Genomic DNA, 20,402 nt, shown 5'->3' with positions numbered 1-20,402 from the left:
TGAGAGGTGATGGCAATTTAAAAATTTAGTTAATTATTTAATATTTTTGAAATACCATTTTTTCCTGCAAGAGAGCAATCTTTTTTTTATTATTAGTTTATTTTTAATTAGAGAGTCATTGTGAGGGTACAGTTACAGATCCATACATCTTTGTGCTCATGTTTCCCCCATACAAAGTTCGATAACCCATCCCTTCACCAGTGCCCATTCTCCACCACCAGTAAACCCAACATCCCTCCCCCTCTCCTCAGTCCCGTCTCCCCCCACCCCACCCTGCCACTATGGCAGGATATTCCCTTTTGTTCTCTCTCTCTGATTAGGTGTTGTGGTTTGCAATAAAGGTGTTGAGTGGCCATTGTGTTCAGTCTCTAGTCTGTATTCGGCCCGCATCACCCTTCCCCCACATGACCTCCGACCACATTTTACTTGGTGGTCCCTTCTCTGAGTTACCCAGAATGAGAGACCAGCCTCCAAGCCATGGAGACAACCTCCTGGTACTTATTTCTACTATTCTTGGGCATTAGTCTTATAGTCTATTATTCTATATTCCACACATGAGTGCAATCTTTCTGTGTCTGTCTCTCTCTTTCTGACTCATTTCACTTAGCATAATACTTTCCATGTTGATCCACTTATATGCAAACGTCATGACCTCATTTTTTCTAACAGCTGCATAGTATTCCATTGTATAGATGTACCAGAGTTTCTTCAACCAGTCATCTGTTCTAGGGCACTCGGGTTTTTTCCAGATTCTGGCTATTGTAAACAGTGCTGCGATGAACATATAAGTGCATATGTCACTTCAACTATACTTTTTGGCTTTTCTGGGATATATTCCCAGCAGTGGTATTGCTGGGTCAAATGGGAGCTCAACCTCTAGTTTTTTGAGAATCGTCCATATTGTTTTCCAAAAGGGCTGAACTAGCCGGCATTCCCACCAGCAGTGTAGAAGGGTCCCTTTCTCCCCACATCCTCTCCAACAGCGGTTGCTTTTGTTCTTTTGGATGTGTGCTAGTCTCTGTGGTGTGAGGTGGTATCTCATGGTTGTTTTGATCTGCATCAAGAGAGCAATCTTTAATCTCTTTGATTGCTAACACATTTATTGTGGGTCTCATTTGTTTCTGAAACTTCAGTATTTCAGAAGACTTTCAGGGGTGAAATCAATGGAATGTCAGGACTCAATGTAAAAACTCTATTTTAGATTGATATCTAAGCCAGTAGTCAGTTGATGCTTTGCTCTGAACCATGAGGTAGAAACCTTCTGACATAGAAACCTTGCTTTAGACCAACACCAGGATCTTTGAGCAAAGTTCATCTTGACTCTATGGCCTTCATTTTCTGTGCTGTCTTCATTTCTTCGGGATAAGCAACATCCCAAGTTCTATGTGACTTTATGATTTCTTTCTTCTCCAAAAGTTGTACTCTTATCTGTCTACTCCGAGGAAATAAATGAACTCGTTTCTATTGAGAGGTAAATGTCTAATATTTAGAAGTTAATATTCTTCCCTTGAACAAGACAAAAAAGTCAGTTTCTGTTAGAAAAATGCCAGCATCAGCATCAGCATCTGCAAGACTGAATAGTTGTCTGTACTCAATAAGGAAACCTACGACTTAACCATTGGTGGCAGAGTTGATTTAGAACATAAAGGTGAAAAGGGCATTTCTATGCTCTTCAAGGATCTTATTAGAGGATGAAAAATACAGTGAATTTAAGAGTTTCATTCATTTTTGCAAGACAGCTATAAAAATTTTTTTATAAAATCTTGTTTGCATGGTAGCCTTCTTTGATCTTTAATAGTCTTTAATAGACTCTAAGAGTCTTAAATTATTCTAGGTGTTTTGTTGATGGCAAAATCAGTCATTGAGTCTAATGACCATCTTTTATTTTAAATATCTAGTATTTCAGACGTGGCATTTATAAGCATGTGTGGTTTTAAACAAATGAGTGGATAGACGTAGGATAACATTGGTTTGTCCTTTCTGCCTTGTCACAGGGAGCTTAGGTTTATTGGGTTACTCCCATCACAGTGCTCCCATTCCTCTGTGTTTATTTGTAACCTCTTTCTTTGTGCTCTGTTAACTTGCAAATATTGCTTTTCGTTTCTTAAGTCTTTTGCATAGTTAATTCAGAGCAATGTCCTTTTGTATGGACACAGGAAGACAGTTAATGTTATGCTTTTGTAACTTGGGAGTCAATTGACTGTGGATGATATTCACTCCAGGGCATCTGTTCTCTCGACTTAAGCTTCAGCTGCCCTTACTTCCAAGCACCCCAAAAGCAGGGTCCCAACGAGGGACTGGATGGACCCCGGGATAGCACTGAGCTACCGTGACATTGAAATGGGCCTGGCCAAAGAGCCATAATACTTAACTATAAGTTAAGAGCATGGTCATGAACAAATTCTGTCATGATCCATAAAATAATTACTGGAGTAGGACCCTGCTAAGGTTAGGAAAGATTAATCTGGCCTGAGCACTGTAGTCTGTGTCTGTGGGGAGATGTCCCCAGTAGAGCCACCCTACAAGCTCAATATATCTCTTACAGTACAATTAAGATGTTAATTAAGATGTTAATTAAGTTATTGGACTAAGGCAGAAGCAGGCGCGTGGAGAGACTAGAGAGTGAAGAGGCTGTGAGTGGGAGCACAAGGGATGAGCAGGAGAGACAGAAGATGAGAATGAGGGGCAGTGTGAGACTAGAATGTGGTGCTCAGTGAGACTGGAACAGGCATGTGGGGAGAACATAATAAACAGTAGCTGATCATCAACCAGCTTATCCCTCATTTCCTCTTTCATCTACCCCTGTCATGGGACGCCCTGAAAGGGGAAGTGGCCTGAGAGGGAGAGACTCTGGGGCTTTCCCTATCTGCCTGGTGATTACATAGATAGACGTGTATGTTTAATGGCTACAAGAACACTACTTTTCTGGACATTATCCCTACAAAAAGGAAATTGAATTTGTTCAAGAATAAAAGAGGAGAGTAAATGAAAAAGGAGTCAATTGTATATAGGAAATAAGAGGAGAAACCTAGACACAGTAGATGAAGAAGGTCAGGGTACACACTGCACTCTTGTTGAACAGCTTGAAACATTTGCTTCTAAAATTTTTGAAAGAAATGTTTCTTTATGCTATTACCAAGGGGTTTGAAAATATTTCTTTAGAGAATGTAAATTTCCAAATATGTGATACATCAGATGAATATGTTGAAGAACTGCATCTGATCTACAAGTATATATAAAAAGTAAAGTCATTACAATCCATTTGCAGAGGAAGATAAATACTGTATTATATCTGTATTATGTTCCATGTTAAAAAAAAACTGAACTTGTTAGAACAGAGGAGAAAATATTCTATAGGGGCTGGATCAGAGTGGAAGAATTGGAAAGATATTGTTTAAGGGCAAACTTGAAATTAGCAAAGCAGTAAGTCATGGAAATGTAATGTACATCAAAATGACTATAGGCAGAAAGACTACATTTATAAACATGAAAGTTGTTGAAAGATAAGATTTTAATTATTCTTTCCACAAAAAATAATAATGGTGTGATATGAGAAGTGTTAGCTGCCACTTAGATAAATATATTGTAGCATACAAGTATATTAAATAAAAAAAGTGATCATCTTGAACTTACACAATGCCCTATGTCAATTATACCATAACTAGAGGATTTTCTTTATATTGAAAGCTAAAAGAATCTACTTTTAAAGGTTAAGCCCTAAGAATTTCAGCTATTTAGTTCTAATGATGATAATTTAAAGAAATTAGGTTGCCAAATGATAAAACTCAAGAGCATTATTTAATTCTTCCATATTTAGTGGAAAATGTTAGTCTTAAATACTTTGGAATAACTCTTCATTTGTGTATTTAATTTTCTGATATATTGAAAAGAATGACTTATGATAAGCAATAAGGAAAATGTTGTTTTGTGTTCAGTAGTATTATTTGATGAGGCACATATTACTTAGCTATAAGTATTTATACTTAAAAACATTAAACCCAAAGTATATCTACTGAAGCATTGAAGGATATATTAGCCCTGGAAGTGTTCTGTCTTAAAAAGCAATTGCTTCATTAGATACTTTACTGACATGTTCTTGAAATAAGATCTTTTATGAATAATTCCTAGTTTATGTATTTTTAAACATACATTAACGTTATCATGTTTCATATTCGTATTTTGTTGTTGTTTATTTCTTATTTAGAAATTTAGAAAGCCGAACTTTAAAGAGGAAGTCAAAAAAGGTGATGGACACATAAAGTTCTTAAGTGGAAGAACTTAGGTTTAAACTCAACTGCAAAATTTATCCACTAAAAAAAAAGTTTATTCCCATTCCTTTTTATTTGTTTCTGTTGCAGTAATTAGAAGTTGCACACAATTAGTTGTGAAGCTCACACCATTGACTGCAATGCTTATATACCTTTATTGAGTGTATTAGAGACCACATTGTAAGGAAATACAATTGCCTAAAGACAATTCTGTTTCTTTATATCCCAAATATGAGAGAGATCATTCTGTATTTGTCCCTCTCCTTCTGAATAATTTCACTCAGCATAATACCTTCCAGATACATCCACATGACAGCAAATTGCATTATTTCATTTTTTCATATGGCCAAGTAGTATTTCACAGTGTATATATCGCAGTTCCTTTATCCAGCCATATTTTTATTGAATATTTTTGTTTGTTTCCAGATTTTGGTTATTGTGGATAGTACAATGGATATAGGAGTTTAGGTCTCTTTGTAAAAAAGAAGTTTGAGGTCTTTGTGGTAGATGTTAAGAAATTGAATTACTTTTTCATACAGGAAGTTCAATTCTTAGTCTTTCCTGAAAAATGTTCATATAGTTTTCCAAAAGGTTGAAATAGTCATCATTCCCAACAGCAGTGTGTAATGGTTCCTTTTTTTCCCTTATCCACTCAACATTGGTTGAGTGATTCTTTTTGATTCTTTTTAATGATCAGTTAGCCAATCTGACTGATGTAATGGGATATCTCATTGTTGTTTTGATTTGAATATTTCCAAGAATCAGTGATGTAGAGCATTTTTTTAATATACCTATTAGCCATATGTATGTCTTCTTTAAGAAGTATTTCATCATCTCTTCACTCCATCTCTAACAAGGTTGATTGTTAAGTTTTCTCTTGTTACATTTTACAAGTGCCTTATATAAATCAAAAGATATGAGTGATGGGCAAATATTTTCTTCCGGTCTGTGGGGTGTTGTCTTTTATTCTGGTCATCATTTCTTTTACAGTTCAGAAACTTCTGAGTTTCTTTGTAGCTCCATTAGTTTATCATTGTTTAATTTCACTTTTTAACCATAAATTATTTTGGCTTCCTTAACAATTTGAAAGCTGATGCAATCTAGTTTGTGTCAATCAGTTTATCTGAAGCATAATGCATCATAATTGCTGGAACGCTTTTGAGCACTGCTGGGGTGGCCCAGGCATTCCCCAGTTCTTTAGGGCCTGAAGAATACCACATTCTTGACCCTTAGCATTGAATTATGAGCCCAATGAGCAGAAACTCACTGGGAGTGAATATTGGCTTTCCTGTTGGGAACCACATCCCTTCCCCCAAACGTTTTAGGGTCAGAGATATAATATAGAGTATAAGAAGAAGTTTGGTTACTTTGACCACAAATTTGATTCCATCACTAGAACCACAGGATCCCTGGAGAACCACCATAAGTAATCGTTGAGTAATATAGGTTACATCTGATTTTAAAGTGTGAATTGAAAAATAATAGTCACATACCACTTCAAAATTAATCAATTCAGGTCAAAACAAATAATTATAAATGAATAATTCATGTAGAAAAAGAAGTGTTGGGTCTTATTGTTCAGGACAAATGTTAATCATTAATCATACATTGAGATCTTTCTGAATTTTTAGATTTAAATTCAGAAATCTGTAACTAACAGATTTATAAAAGTCTCCATTAGAACATATTTACCAGTAAGAGACTAAAATGTTTCTTAGTTATCTATTGTATCTTGGTAGAGTGAAAAATGTTTTGCAAATTGTATACATAATTCTATTTAAAAATTTCCAACATTAACTTCTTTATAGATTCACAGAAAATTCTGAATTGCTTAATAAAATAATAGGTTAAAAAAAAGGAAGGAAGAGGGGCTGGAGCAATAGCACAGTGGGTGGGGCGTTTGCCTTGCACGTGGCAGACCTGGATTCAATTCCCAGCATCCCATATGGTCCCCTGAGCACTGCCAGGAGTAATTCCTGAGTGCATGAGCCAGGAGAAACCCCTGTGCAATACTGGATGTGACCCAAAAAGCAAAAAAAAAAAAAAAAAAGAAGGAAGAGGCCAGGTAGTGAGAAGAAGAAAAGAAGAAAATAGCTTAAAATAGGATTTTTAAGAAGACATAAAACTCTAAAACATGAGGAGAGAATAGAGATCAATGTGGTGTATATTCTATATGAGGATGTTTAACTGATTTCATCATTTCTAAGTTCATTTGATACACATAGTCTTGAGTTTATATCTTTCACCTTTTAACCAAAATCACAGATGGCAAGGATATTTTTATCTATTATTTTCATCATCTAACAAGTGCTTAAAGATTTAACATTAAAGGAAAAATAATAAAAGATATACAGTATTCTAACTATGTAAAGGTAGAAAGGAAGAATGGAAAATAAGAAATGATGTTTGTAGGAACAAATATAGAATTTTTCTACATTCCTTATCATTATTGGACTCATATTCTTTATGGCGCTAATGCTTTTGATACTTATCGATGTACTTTACTGGTAATTACACTAACACTGACCTGTATTTTTCTTTCCTGCATAAATGTTACGTTTGTGTAAAATCCTGGGTGAGAGGTTGAAGAGATAGGACAGTATTTAAAGTTCTTGGCTTGCTCACAGCCTACTCAGTCTCAATCCTAGGCACCATATATGGTCCCCAGAACCCACTAGGAGTGGCCCCTGAAAACAGAACCTGGAGTAAGCCCTCAGCACAGCTAGATGTGGCCTAGCTTTCTACCCCATAAAATAAAATAAAATATCTAAAACAAACAACAAAAACTCCTGGGTGGTCAAGTAGCAGAATTCCTCACTATAATGCAGTGAACATACTAAAGGCCCACCCTGAGCATGATTCAGTTGACACCTGGGATACAAAAGACCTAGTTTACACACAATTGTTAACTTTTTTAAGCTTACATACTAGAAAATAAACTGAACTTTTAACAAAATTTGTGAAACAAAATTAAATAGAGATAATCTCATAAATGCTTAATTTATGAAATTGAAAGGGTTGGAAGGGTTCAAAGAAAGAGTATTTATTTTTTGTGGTCATTGTAATTTTGAAAAAAATTCTGCTAAATGAGAATTTTATATGAGATATATGAGATAAGGAGACTCTCAAGTCTCCTTATCTCATATATCTCATATATGACTTTTATAATGTTATCTTTGTTCAATAACTCTTGGTTTTCTTCTCAGTGGTATTGAGATCACCATAGTACCTGTGTCCTGTGTTCTATTTCATTAAAGAATGAAATAGAATGTGAAGTACCTAGAGGTATCCAGGACAGTTCCTACATGTCAAAATAACTGTATTAAAATAAATGATATATTTTAACAGTACATAATATATCTATTCTTATTAATCTTTAATAGATATTTCCAGAATTCTAGCCAAGAATTGGGTTACTATCATTTTCGAAGCACATAGTATCTTAATATTAAGAAATGGTAGTTGTTAAAAATTGAATTATGTATGTAAGTTTCTTGTGTGTGTCATTGTGCAATGTTATGCATTTGTTTATGTTTCTATGTATGTAAATGGCAATTTAATTAAAATTGTAGTTTGGAGGGATACATTTGAACAGTATAAAAAGTGTATCTGATAAAAACAGGTGGGAGGGAAACTTTTTGGACAGAATTGAGATGGGGCCTAGAAATTATACTGGAGAGAAAATGTGAGGAAAGCTTTTAAAATTAGTCTAGGTAACTCAAGATAGGGGCAAAAGAGCTACTTTCAGCAAATCCAGTTTCTAATTTACGCTCATCTTCACTCTATCTTTACTAGTTTCCACCTGATCCAAAGAAATTAGCTTTGTGTTCTATGGATGAATGATTCTTCCAGATGAACTCATTCATTCTTTCACACAAGAACCATACAAATATTTTTCTTTGAAAATGTTTCCAGTTAGTCTAGGTCACTTTTGCTTCCATTTCTGTAAAGAAATTGAATTCATTAACTTGTGAACTCTACTCTGAAATCCTTCCTTTTTCTAGGTTCTTTTCCTTTAACTTTTAAGTGTATTCAAACTGTTCTCATGTGTAATTTTTACTTTCTGGTCTATTCTCAGCTTCTTACATTGGTTTTTAAAAATTCAGTTGCAATGAATGGGTTTTAAGTACCCATAATAAGTACAGGACAGTATATCTAATACTTTGTTGGGATGACTGGTACATTCCAATGTGAAATTTACTATCTTCTCATATCTCTTGTTCCTTTACCTTATATCATAAAGTGGCAACATAAGTATCCTACCATTTCAAATACAAACATGAAGAAATACCTGGAGAAATAATACAGCAGGTAGGATGCTTCCCTTGTACACAGCCAACCCAGGTTTGATTCCTGTCATTCCATGTGGTTCCCTGGAATTAAATTCCCAGAAATTACACTGCCAGGAGTAATTTCTGAGTGCATAGCTAGGAAAAATCCCTGGAAGTGATCCCAAAGAAAAACAAAACAAAATAAAATTCAAACCTGAGAGAATTCCTGGATACTTCTTCATCATTCACCACTAATAAGGTTCTAATTATTTAGTTGTGTGAGTTGGATATCTTTGGAGAGATGCAGTATACAAAAATAACAATTTCTTGCAAGTCGAAAACTTGAAAAAGTGGTCCTAAAATTGGGCAGGACCAAAGTAGCATAGGAAAATGAGGTAGGAGAACTTACAGCAACATTTATTCTCTAAGAATATTTGTAATATTAAGGAGAAAATTTTTTTGATATCTCTGTCATTGAGTTACACCATTATCTTTTCACCTTATAGGAAATTTGATGACTTTTAGACTTACATTTTTAATGACAAGAACCTGAAAATAAAGTGAAGGGAGTACATTATTATTCTCACCCTTCCAATCATCTCCAATAAAATAGAAGCACAAATGAATGTCTTCCTTCTGTGTGAGAAAATTAGTGAATTTAGGTGTAGGAGAAATTGGTCCATTCACATCTAATTTAGAAAATTATAAGACATAATTAAAGAATTGTTTTAAACAATATATCAGAGTAATTCACATGTAGCAATAACCAGCACTATAGATATAGTCTATGCCAGGTCATCTCTCTGAAATTAAGCAATTTCAACAATTTGTTCAGGATTTATGGTTTTTACTGAAGGATCTCTTAGCTCACATGGAATTTCTTTAACTACCTTTCTTATAGAAGGTTTTAGGAAAAAGCATTTTGCCACCTTGTATTTCAGGAGGAAGAAGAAAGTTATATTTATCATCCAATGGGGCAATTTACAGTTAAAGAGAAATAACTGTCCCCAAATGAATGTGGAGTAATATAGGAAGCAAGGAATGAATGCTGAACATTATGACCAAATGACAAATATCCACTAAACACAGTCAATCTCTATCATTTAAACCATTCCTTTATATTCATGTTTTCCACTCTAGTCCCTCATATACACAGATAAACTATTGAAATAGCTTCCTAATATCTACTTCTAGTTTTCCTTAAGCATTTGACTATTACATATACTTTTATAAATAAATATGATATGATCAACTGAATATTCATATACAAAAGAATAAAAGTTAATCTTTATCTCATTCCAAAAACAGAAGTAACACAAAATTGATCACAGACCTAAATGTAAGCACTAAACTGTAAAGTCTTGGTAGAAAACAGAGGAGTAATTTCTGTAACTTTAGGAAGGTAATGATTAATCACTCAAAATCAGAAGCAACTGATTTTGATGAGCTGGGTACATATCTCAAAGTGTTGGAGCACTTGCAGAATGATCTAACATGGTTAGGCAAAGTCTTCTTAAGCATATCAACATTTGACCCAAGTAGCCCTCGAGTATCACTAGATTGGAACACCGCCTCATCACTGGACCAGGCACTGAAATATTTGTCACAAATAAGCCAGCTGAGTATTCCCAGGAATGGACCTTGGGCCTCTTGTACAATGCTTACCAATACCCAACAAACACCGGCAACAAGACAAAATGCAGATAAATTGTGTGCCATCAAAATGAAATATTTGACACATCAAAGGATCACTGTCACTCCATTGCTCATCGATTTGCTCAAGTCGGCACCAGTAACGTCTGATTCTGAGACTTATTGTTACTGTTTTTAGCATACTGAACACACACGGGTACCTTGCCAGGCTCTCCCATGTGGGCGCGATACTCTCAGTAGCTTGACAGGCTCTCCGACAGGGGTGAAGGAATTGAACACGGGTCTTGCAAGGCGAACGCCCTACCACTGTGCTATTGCTCCAATGTCAAAGGATATCATCATAAAATTTATAAACCCTGGAGAAAGAGAAAATAATTTTAAACAATTTGTAAGTTAAAAAAAATTGTATCCTGAGCATCTAAGGAACACTCGTAACTCTGCAATTAAAAGACAAATAACAACTATGAGACTGGTGAAGGATTTGAACTTGAATTTATCTGATGAGATTTACAAATGACCAATAAGCTATATTTAAAAATTTAAACACATTGGCTGAGATGTGATCTTGGGGGCACACGTGTGCGGCCTCTCCGCAGCTGCATGAGCATGACTCCAGACGCCAGCTAAATTTTTCGGCATGGGCAACTCCTTGCAGAATGTCTCCAGACTGAGAACTAAGCCGCGCCCCCATGCCTGCCCAGGAGGGGAAAGGTATTTCTCTCGCGAGCGAGCCTTTTTCCTTGCTGGGGGTGAAGGGCGTGGCGACTGCCATATTATGAGGACCACAGATGAGAGTTAAAAGCTTGCAGTGATTCAATATCTGGAAGAAATTTCCCTGGACTTAGTTGCTAAATACAGAAATCCAAAACCACGTGGCCACGATCACGGCCGCGCGACCTCATATCTCTTCACAACAGGTCTGACTCTAGTGGGGAACATTTAACAATAATGGTGAGGTTTTTGTTGAAATATTGAATGTAACCAAAGTAAAGAGAAAGTAAAGTGAAATTTATCCGTTCGGGATGGGAGGTATACTGGGTTTTTGGTGGTTTTTTTTTTTTTTTTTTTTTTTTTTAGTGGTGGAATATGGGCACTGGTGAAGTTGTTTCAGCATTGTATAACTGAGACTTAAACCTGAAAGCATTATAATTTTCCACATGGTGATTCATTAAAATAAAAAAATTCAAAAAAATTTAAACACATTTATCTAACAAGGAAATGTAGAGAAAACCATTAATACAATGCCCTTTAACACCTACTAGCATGAGTAAAAAAATTTAAAAAATAGAGAGAATAACAAATTTTAGCAAAGGAGGTGGAATTTTAACTCTCATATATTGTGGATCCCAAAGTAAAATGGGTACAGCTGTTTCAGAAATTATATTGGTTTATTAATTTACTAAAAATACACGCGACTTAGCATTTCTATTCCTGGGTGAATAGGATTTTATTCACTTCATACAAACCCTTGTACATGACAATTCATAACAACATTTATCTAGCTTTATTTTTGCTGGGTTTTTGATTGTGTAGGAGAGTTTCTAGACCTATTTGGTCTCTGAGCGTTTGGTTCATGAGCCTCTTGCACTCTGTAGGAACATTTAGCACGATCAAGAAATACATTTTGAGATTAACTTTACTTTAGCACTGTTGCACTATAGCACTGTAGCACTGTCGTCCCATTGTTCATCCATTTGCTCAAGCAAGCACCAATAACGTCTCCATTGTAAGACTCATTACTGTTTTTGGCATATCGAATATGTCACGGGTAGCTTGCCAGGTTCGGCCATGAGGATGGGATACTCTCGTTAGCTTACCGGGCTCTTCGATGGGGATGAAGGAATCGAACCCGGGTTGGCCTTGTGCAAGGCAAATGGCCTACCCGCTGTGCTATCGCTCCAACATTTCCAAATAAAGTATCTGAAATGTCCTATTTAAACTAAAATTGAAGAAACATCATTAAAAGGAAGGGCATTTGGGTAGAATGAATAGTGAACAAGCAATGTCAGCAGCTGTCCATAAAATGCAGTGAGATTTTCTGACTTCACCCCACAGCCTTCAGAGGGAGTTGACATTGACTCTGCGCTCTCACAGCACTTTGGAATACACCTTACTAGCACATGGTAAGTAGCTGTAATTATTTGATTACATTTTTTTAATTGCACCAGCTGCTGAGCCTGACACCTGAGAGACAATGAACAAATGTTTATCTAAATGAAAATGAATAAATAAGAGTGAAAAATGGAAACAAAAGACAAATATGGTAATTAGGTAGACATATTTGTTATATAAGAGAATACTGTGCTTTTCTTTGAGTATTTTTTCTTTTTTTGTGAATATTCCTTTTTCGCTATAGTTTTTATAAATAACAGATGCTCTAGTGCAAAATGGGTAGTAAAGTGCACCCTGTTGGTCTACCACTAGCTTTGGTCTGCTTATCATCTTATTTAATTACCAAATATATATATGCACACACACATACACACAGAGATATTTTCATACAAGTGCTTGGAGTTCTAGCTTTCTTTGCAAACACTGGAATAGCTTACAATGAGGTCCTATTTCCTTTGGAAACAACTACTTGAGGTATTGTTTCCTTTACATACAGGAAGTTAATCCCATTGCACAGTAGCTACACAGTCTACTCTGTCTATTCATGTTAACTTCCAGGCTCTGGTCGATACATTTGTGTAGTATCCCTGTATATTCTTTAGGAAATTGAGATGTGCCTAAAGGGCTTTCCTCAAGCACGAACACTGTTGAGCATTATATTGCTATGGGAGTTCCCTTCTCAGTTGAGAATTGATCTCTGCCTTCACATATCATGAATTAAGTTTTAAAACCATCTGGGCAAAGCATTTGTTATGCATTATGTCTCAACGGTCACTGTCTACTAAGGGTGCAAGCAATTAACTTTTACTTGGTGATTTCCTCAATTTTAGGGAAACAGTTTTGATTTGGTTTTGATGTAGCTTAAATGTATTGTATGAACCTCCTTTTTCTCTGAAAGAGTATAATTTGGTTCATAAATTGCAGATGGTGAAATCATGCTAAATGAATATCCTCTTTGCTCAGAAAATTAATTCTTTTGACAAAGTCATTCACTTAAAATGAAGTGAATATTTAACTTTATATATTAAGAGGTTTGAGTGAAGTATCAATGCCTTTATTTTCATATACTGCTTCCTTTAATAATTTCATAGTTCATTTCCCTTTTATTGAAGTTAGGGATATTTGAGCCATATTTGTAGATTCTCATTGCCAAATATTTTTCTTTCATTCATTCTCTATTTTCCTGCTTTTTTGTATGGTATTTTAGTTTCTTTGCATTTTTTATTTTATTAAAGTGATCATAATGAACATGAGTAACTCCAGCAATTAAATTTAAGCTATACAGGATAATGGCTAAGCAGAGAACTGAAGTAAGATTGACTGGGATTCAAATTCAAGTTTTCCATCTTTTATTGTTCAGCCTTGGGTAATCTGTATACTTCCCTCAATGAGTTTTAATTTTACCATAAAGAAATGGTTAAAAGACAAGGATAGTAGAGATAAGGACCAGGAAGATCGCTCTATGGCTTGGAAGTGGGGGGAGGGAGAGGGTGGGAGGGATACTGGTAACATTGGTGGTGGAGAATGAGCACTGGGGTGGGATGGGTACTCTATCATTGTATGACTGAAACAGAAGTACGAAAGCTTCTAAGTCTGTAACTGTACCTCATGGTGATTCATTAAAAAATTTTTAAAAAATAGAGATTACCTTAAGGTTAAAAAATGATTAAGAGAATGAATACATATATTATATATGATTAAATATCTTATGCTAGACCACTATAATTAAGATACTGATCAAAAATTCCATGTTTGTCTACCACTGGTGTGGTTTTTGTTTACTTATCATCTTATTTAATTACCAAATATATACATGTACAAACACATACACACAAACAGACACGCATGTGTCTTTTTATACAAGTGCATGAATGGCAATTTCAATTTGCTGACCTTATCCATACTCAAACCCAATAAGTCAGAGCCCTCCCACAACTCATCCACTTAGATGGATTCTGGTTATTTTTCTGCTTAATGTATCCTGCTTTCTAAAATGTTCTTTGAGATTTTCAGCTGTGCTCTACTAGTTTCGAGATCATGCTACTAGTTTGAGATTTTTCAGCCATGTGCCATTAAATTTGTTTTGTTTTGGTTTTATCATTGGTGACTTTATGTACCTGCTTTTTCTCATTCTTGATTATTAATTTTCTTACTTTTCATAATTATTAGAACTACTTTGAACCCTGAAGAATAAAATCAAATAACATTCTCTCTAAAAGTCCTTCTCTTAAATGTGTTTTAACTTTAGAACTGCAAATTTGGTACTTCTGTGACATTGATCTTTTTTTTTTTACAGTTTCTCCTAATGGAAGCCAATGAGAAGAAATATGTGCCCAGGGAAATAGCTAGCCTAAAACTATATAAAAACAGATAAGAATTGTGCAGGTCAGATTAGCCATTTGGTTATAGGTCTCATGAGAAATACTAACCAACAAGAGGTCTTGACGATGTATATCGGTTTGGCTTTTAGGCAAGGCTATTTTTAGGTAAAAGTGAAATGGTACATTATGTAGAGAGGAAGTTGGAAGTAGTAGCAATATAGATGAATTTTCAGCTGTAAAGGTTTGAGGTTCTTGATGAATTTTAACTTTGATTTATTATGTTACCAATCCCTGAATAATTCACTGGACTTAGAAAATGTTTCTATAAAGGCCATATCCAGATAGTAAATATTTCCTATGCTAGAGCTATTCTGTTGTCTAAGAACGAAAGCAGTCATTGATAATGGGGGAATTAATAAATGTGGCTGTGTTCCAATAAAACTTTATTTTCATATCAGGAAGTAGTCTGATTTGTGTTATAGTTTGTTAACCTCTTCAAATTAAAATCTTTGTGAACAAAATATAGTCTTTTGAGGTGTGGACTGTGTCCCACTTTTTTATTCCCAATTGCCAATATAGTTCTGATCTATTTGAGATACCCAATAAAATGCATTATTCATTAAGGGTGAAAATGTTTGCAGCATGTCACAACTCATTTATTATATGTATATATGTATACATATATATGCATGTGTTTAGATTATATATATTCATCGACTTGGATATTTGAAATATTTTTCTCCCATGCCATATTTGTGTTGACATCAACTATTTTGAGGATGACAGTTTTATTTCCTAAATATGTTCTTTTTACTATATTTTCTGAATGTTTCTTTAGTTAAAAATAATATAGTTCTTTTTTATTTGCGTTGCATAAATTGCTTCTTATGTTTATTTCTATTTCTAAAGATTAAAAACTGCACATTATCTATTAGCGTTATAAAAGAACAATGAGGCTGGAAAGATTATACAGTAGGTTGGGTCTTTGCCTTGCATGCAGTTGATGTATGTTTGGTCCTGAGCAAACATAATATGTTCACTGCCAGAAATATTGCCTGAGCAATATCAAGTGTGGTTTAAAAAGAAAACAAACAAACAAAAAAATAAAACGAAAGATGAGTATGTTATGTGCCATTTCAATGACTGATATTTTTAGCCTATAATGTGTTGAGGATTTGTGAATCTGATGACAAGAAAATAATGACATAATTTTACTGGTCTCAGCAGTCATAAATAGATAAAGAAGGGGGTGTTAATAACATTAATACCATATTCCTGGCACTCTATCTGAATAGTGCAAAACTATCTTTTCTATCTATCTATCTATCTATCTATCTATCTATCTATCTATCTATCTATCTGTCTATCTGCTGTCTTTGTCTGTCTCTATCTAACCTCATTCTGCCAGTGTTTGCTTATGGTTGGTGCATAGTTATTAAATTATTTGATGAGTATCTATCAGTTTACCAAGTTTACTAAGGCTATTTTGGTTGAACAATTTTGTGAAAGTGATATTTTCTTTTCCTTTTTTTTTGTTTCATGGAGTATACAATTTTCCAAAATGAAAATACCCTACTTTTCTGCTCCCAGTTGTATGTCCCTCCTACCTTGAGTGAGCTCTGTACTACAGTAGATCTTTTTTTTTCATTTTTTTAAATTTTTTTTAAACTTTTTATTAAATCACCATGTGGAAAGTTACATAGTTCTCAGGTTTATATGTCAGTTATACAATATTCAAACACCCATCCCTTCACCAGTGCCCATATTCCACCACCAGAAACCCCAGTATACCCCCGCCCCCTACCCCCTACTGTATAACTAATGAATTTCACTTAATTTTTTCTTTACCTTGATTACATTCCATAATTCAACACAAAACTCACTATAGTTGTTGGAGTTTCCACCCAAGAGAGACAGACCTACTACATTTGATAATTAGTTTTTCATTGCTGGAAATGGAGAGATATGTAGCCCCACTGCTACAAGTACATAACTCAATCTCTCTCTCTTTTTTTTTTTCCTTTTTCCTTTTCCTTTTTTTTTGTCTTTTTCCCCCTCATCCCCCTTCCTGCGCCTCATAGTATGGTGCACGCCACGCCGCGTCGGCCAGCGTGGGGCTTTTGCTTAGTTCACAGTCCAGAGAGGTGGCTGCTACATTAAAAACCTTCAAAATTTCAACAAAAACTTACTGTTATCATTTGGAGTTTCCCCCCCAAGTCAGACCTGTTCAAAAGGAACCGTTTCACATTGCTGACAATTATAAATGTTAAGTTGCGCAGACACGGCCGCGGCCGCGCGGTTTTGGATTTCTGTATAAAGTCCAGGGAAAATTCTGCCAGAAATTACATAGCCCAGCTCACAGTCCCAGTGCATTGCTGTAAGAAGTCTCTGAATTCAAAGTCTTTAGGCACAGAGGGTCCGATTCGCGCTCAGCGGCTCCGGATTTATCTGGGCCGAGGGCGTGCCGGTTACGCCCCCTTCCCATGAGTTCCTGGGAGCCCCAAAAGTAAAAACCAAATACCTGTGGGTCTGGAGTCACAGAAGATGGCACCTGCCACGTGGGTGCCGCCAGGCTGCCGCTTTCCGTGCAAGAAGACAGGGTGGGGAGGAAAAAAATCCACCCCCGGCAGGACAGAGTTGTAGCCCAGTTCGGTGTCCCACTGCATCACTATCGGATGCTGCGCTGGATGCCCGAATGTGTTACATCTCTGGAATCAAAGTCTTTAGGCGCAAAGGGTCCCTGTACTACAGTAGATCTTAAGGAATATGTTTGAGTGATTTTTAAAACATAATAAGATGGAAAGCTCCAAATGAAAAATGAAATATGGTATTTTGAGTGAAAGTACAAATAATTAAAATTCAATTCCCCCCCTAAAAGTTTCAGTAATGGAGTTATCAGATATAGCGTTTATAGAGCAATACAGTATATTAGTTTAAAAAATTAAAACGCAGAAATATAATCACTAAGAATAATAAAATAATTTGAATTTTTAGAAAAAGCAATGTAACTTCAAAATTAAGTTCAGTGGGTGAATTATACAATAAAATAGTGATAAACTAAGAACTAGGGAACTAAAAGCTCCAGAGGAACTGGAGTACAGTAAAAGAGTTGCTAAATTTGAGTAGCTGACCTATATGGAAAACATAATAAGAAGGACGAATACCCTGAGTGAAGGCCTGGAAAAAGATTAGAAATAATGGCACAGAAGAGAAAATGCCTGAGACTTTTCTACAACTTGTGAAAAATATAGGCTCAAAAATATATAATGTACAATTTCTATAATGCGAAGTTGAAACAAAACAAAACAAAACAAAACAAAACAAAACAGCCAGGGTCCTGAGAATTGGAGCATTGCTTTGCATGTGAAGACCTAAATTTAATCCTAGGCAGTACATGGTCACCAGACACTGTGCAGAAACAGTTCTTGCTACCACATCATGGTGTGGTCCAAAAGCAAATGAAACAAAACCAAAAGCAAACTCAAGACAACTGTGGTAAAATCACAAATAGCAAAGTCAAAAAAAAAATATTTAAAAGGATTCCAAGAGAAAGGATAGCACTACAGCACTGTCCTCCCCGTTGTTCCTGGATTTACTTGAGCGGGCACCAGTAATGTCTGCATTGTGAGACATGTTACTGTTATTGGCATGTCAAATTCACCAAGGGTAGCTTGGTAGGCTCTGCCGTGTGGGCGAGATACTCTCAGTAGCTTGCTGGGCTCTCCGAGAAGAGTGGAGGAGTTGAACCCGGGTCGGCCTTGCACAAGGCAAATGCCCTACCTGTTGTGCTATTGCTCCAATAAATCCAAATCAGACCCACAGCAGAGGTCTTTGTAGTGACAATAGAAGCAAGATGCAAAAAATAAATCAATTCTGAGAGAATATCAAATGAGAATTCTGATTCCCAAATAGGTAGTTTTTTTGGGGAAAAAGGAGAGAAGGTAAAACAAGAAGAGATTTATTTTCTGGGGAGTTTGTTCAAAATGACTTTATTCTTTAAATAAAACTGACAGCTTTATTGAGCTTAAAGTTTCCTTTTTTGATGTTTTATTTATTTATTAGATCTTTAAAAGCTTCATTTTCTTTATGCATAAAAATAAAATAGTTATGTTTCCATAGAATTAAAAACAATATTCATGTAAGGAGGCCAGAGAGATGTAGTGGGTAGGTCCTTGCCTTTCACAAGACTTTCACCAACACAGGTGGTATCCTGAGTCCCACCTGGAGTAATCCCTGAGCACAGAGCCAGGAATAAACCCCTAGGTGTGGCTTCCTGAATTCTTTGTGAAGTTTGACAATGCCAGAGAATAAATAAATCAGAACAGAAATCATACCATTCAAGTGAGACAGAAATGAAGGAATATAATGAGAGATATGAAGATAAAACTAAACAAATATAAATTGTCTGCATAGTGGATAGAGACATCTGATTACAGTCTTCCTCTTAAACTAGGACATCAGTTCAATGCTACCCTGACTGTAAACTGTTCATTCATTATATATGTGCATATATACAGTAGTGAACATGTTCCACTGATGAACACTCAATCTTTAGGCCAAGTCTTTTGTACTTTAGATATTATTTAAAACATTATCAGTGTCTGAAGTTTACTTTCTTCTCCAGGTGGATAACTATGTTGGTTATTATCAATTATCACTGAAAAAGGGAACTTAAAATTTGTGATTTTACAATATTTTTAAATTGTAAAACTTATGATACTAATGCTTTGATTTTCTTTTTTTCAATCCAGATGAATTATTTATAAATAAATAGACATATGTGAGCTAGGGAATAGTAAAAATATATAGTAGAAAGATGATTAGATTTGTTATTAGTAAAATTTCCCTTTATTTTAAAACAAATTCTTTAAATTTTCTGTCCCTTAGGCTCTTTATTTTTAAAACGGAGTAAGAGTCAAAGAAAATGTGTGAAAATTACTTAGGAACTAAAAAATGATCAAAACTATATTATTGATGTTTGTCTTGCATGCAGCAGAACTGGGTTAAATTTTTCTGCCCCTCTCGGAGAGCCCGGCAAGGTATGGAGAGTATCTCGCCCACCCGGAAGAGCTTGGCAAGCTACCCGTGGTGTATTCGATATGCCAAAAACCATAACAAGTCTCACAATGGAGACATTACTGGTGCCCGCTCGAGCAAATCTATGAGCAACGGGATGACAATGACAGTGACAGTGACTGATGTACTACTGTGAGTGCTATCTAAGTATTTATGTATTATTTTTAAAATACTATTTAAAATACTTCAAAATCATAATTATTGACATATTAAATTGTTTAAATCTTTTCTTTTTACTATTTAGCTTGTAAGACTTCCCCTCCCCCCAAAACCTCCCTCTATTTCATGAATTTATTTCTGATACCATTCAAAGATAGAATAATTTTATTTGCAATATTTAATTGAATTAGAGAATTTAAAAGAAAACATTAAATAAAGGTAGAACTTTTCAACTTTTCTCAATAAATTCTTTTTTTTTCTTTTTGGGTTATACCTGGTGATGCACAGGGGTTACTCCTGGCTTTGCACTCAGGAATAACTCCTGGCTGTGCTCAGGGGACCATCTAAGATACTGAGAATCTAACCTGGTCGGGCACATGCAAGACAAAAGTCCTACCTGCTTCACTATCGTTCCAGCCCCCAACAAATTCTTTAAAGTAGCTTAATTTATATTCACTGAATTATTTCTGAGATATGGGCATTGTTCAAATTGCTAAGCATGTAGGGATGAATATGATATATCCTTACCATGGCTCCCATAG

This window comes from Sorex araneus, chromosome 4 (genome assembly GCF_027595985.1).
Source record: "Sorex araneus isolate mSorAra2 chromosome 4, mSorAra2.pri, whole genome shotgun sequence".
Lineage (NCBI taxonomy): Eukaryota > Metazoa > Chordata > Mammalia > Eulipotyphla > Soricidae > Sorex > Sorex araneus.
This window is presented reverse-complemented; position numbering follows the sequence as displayed.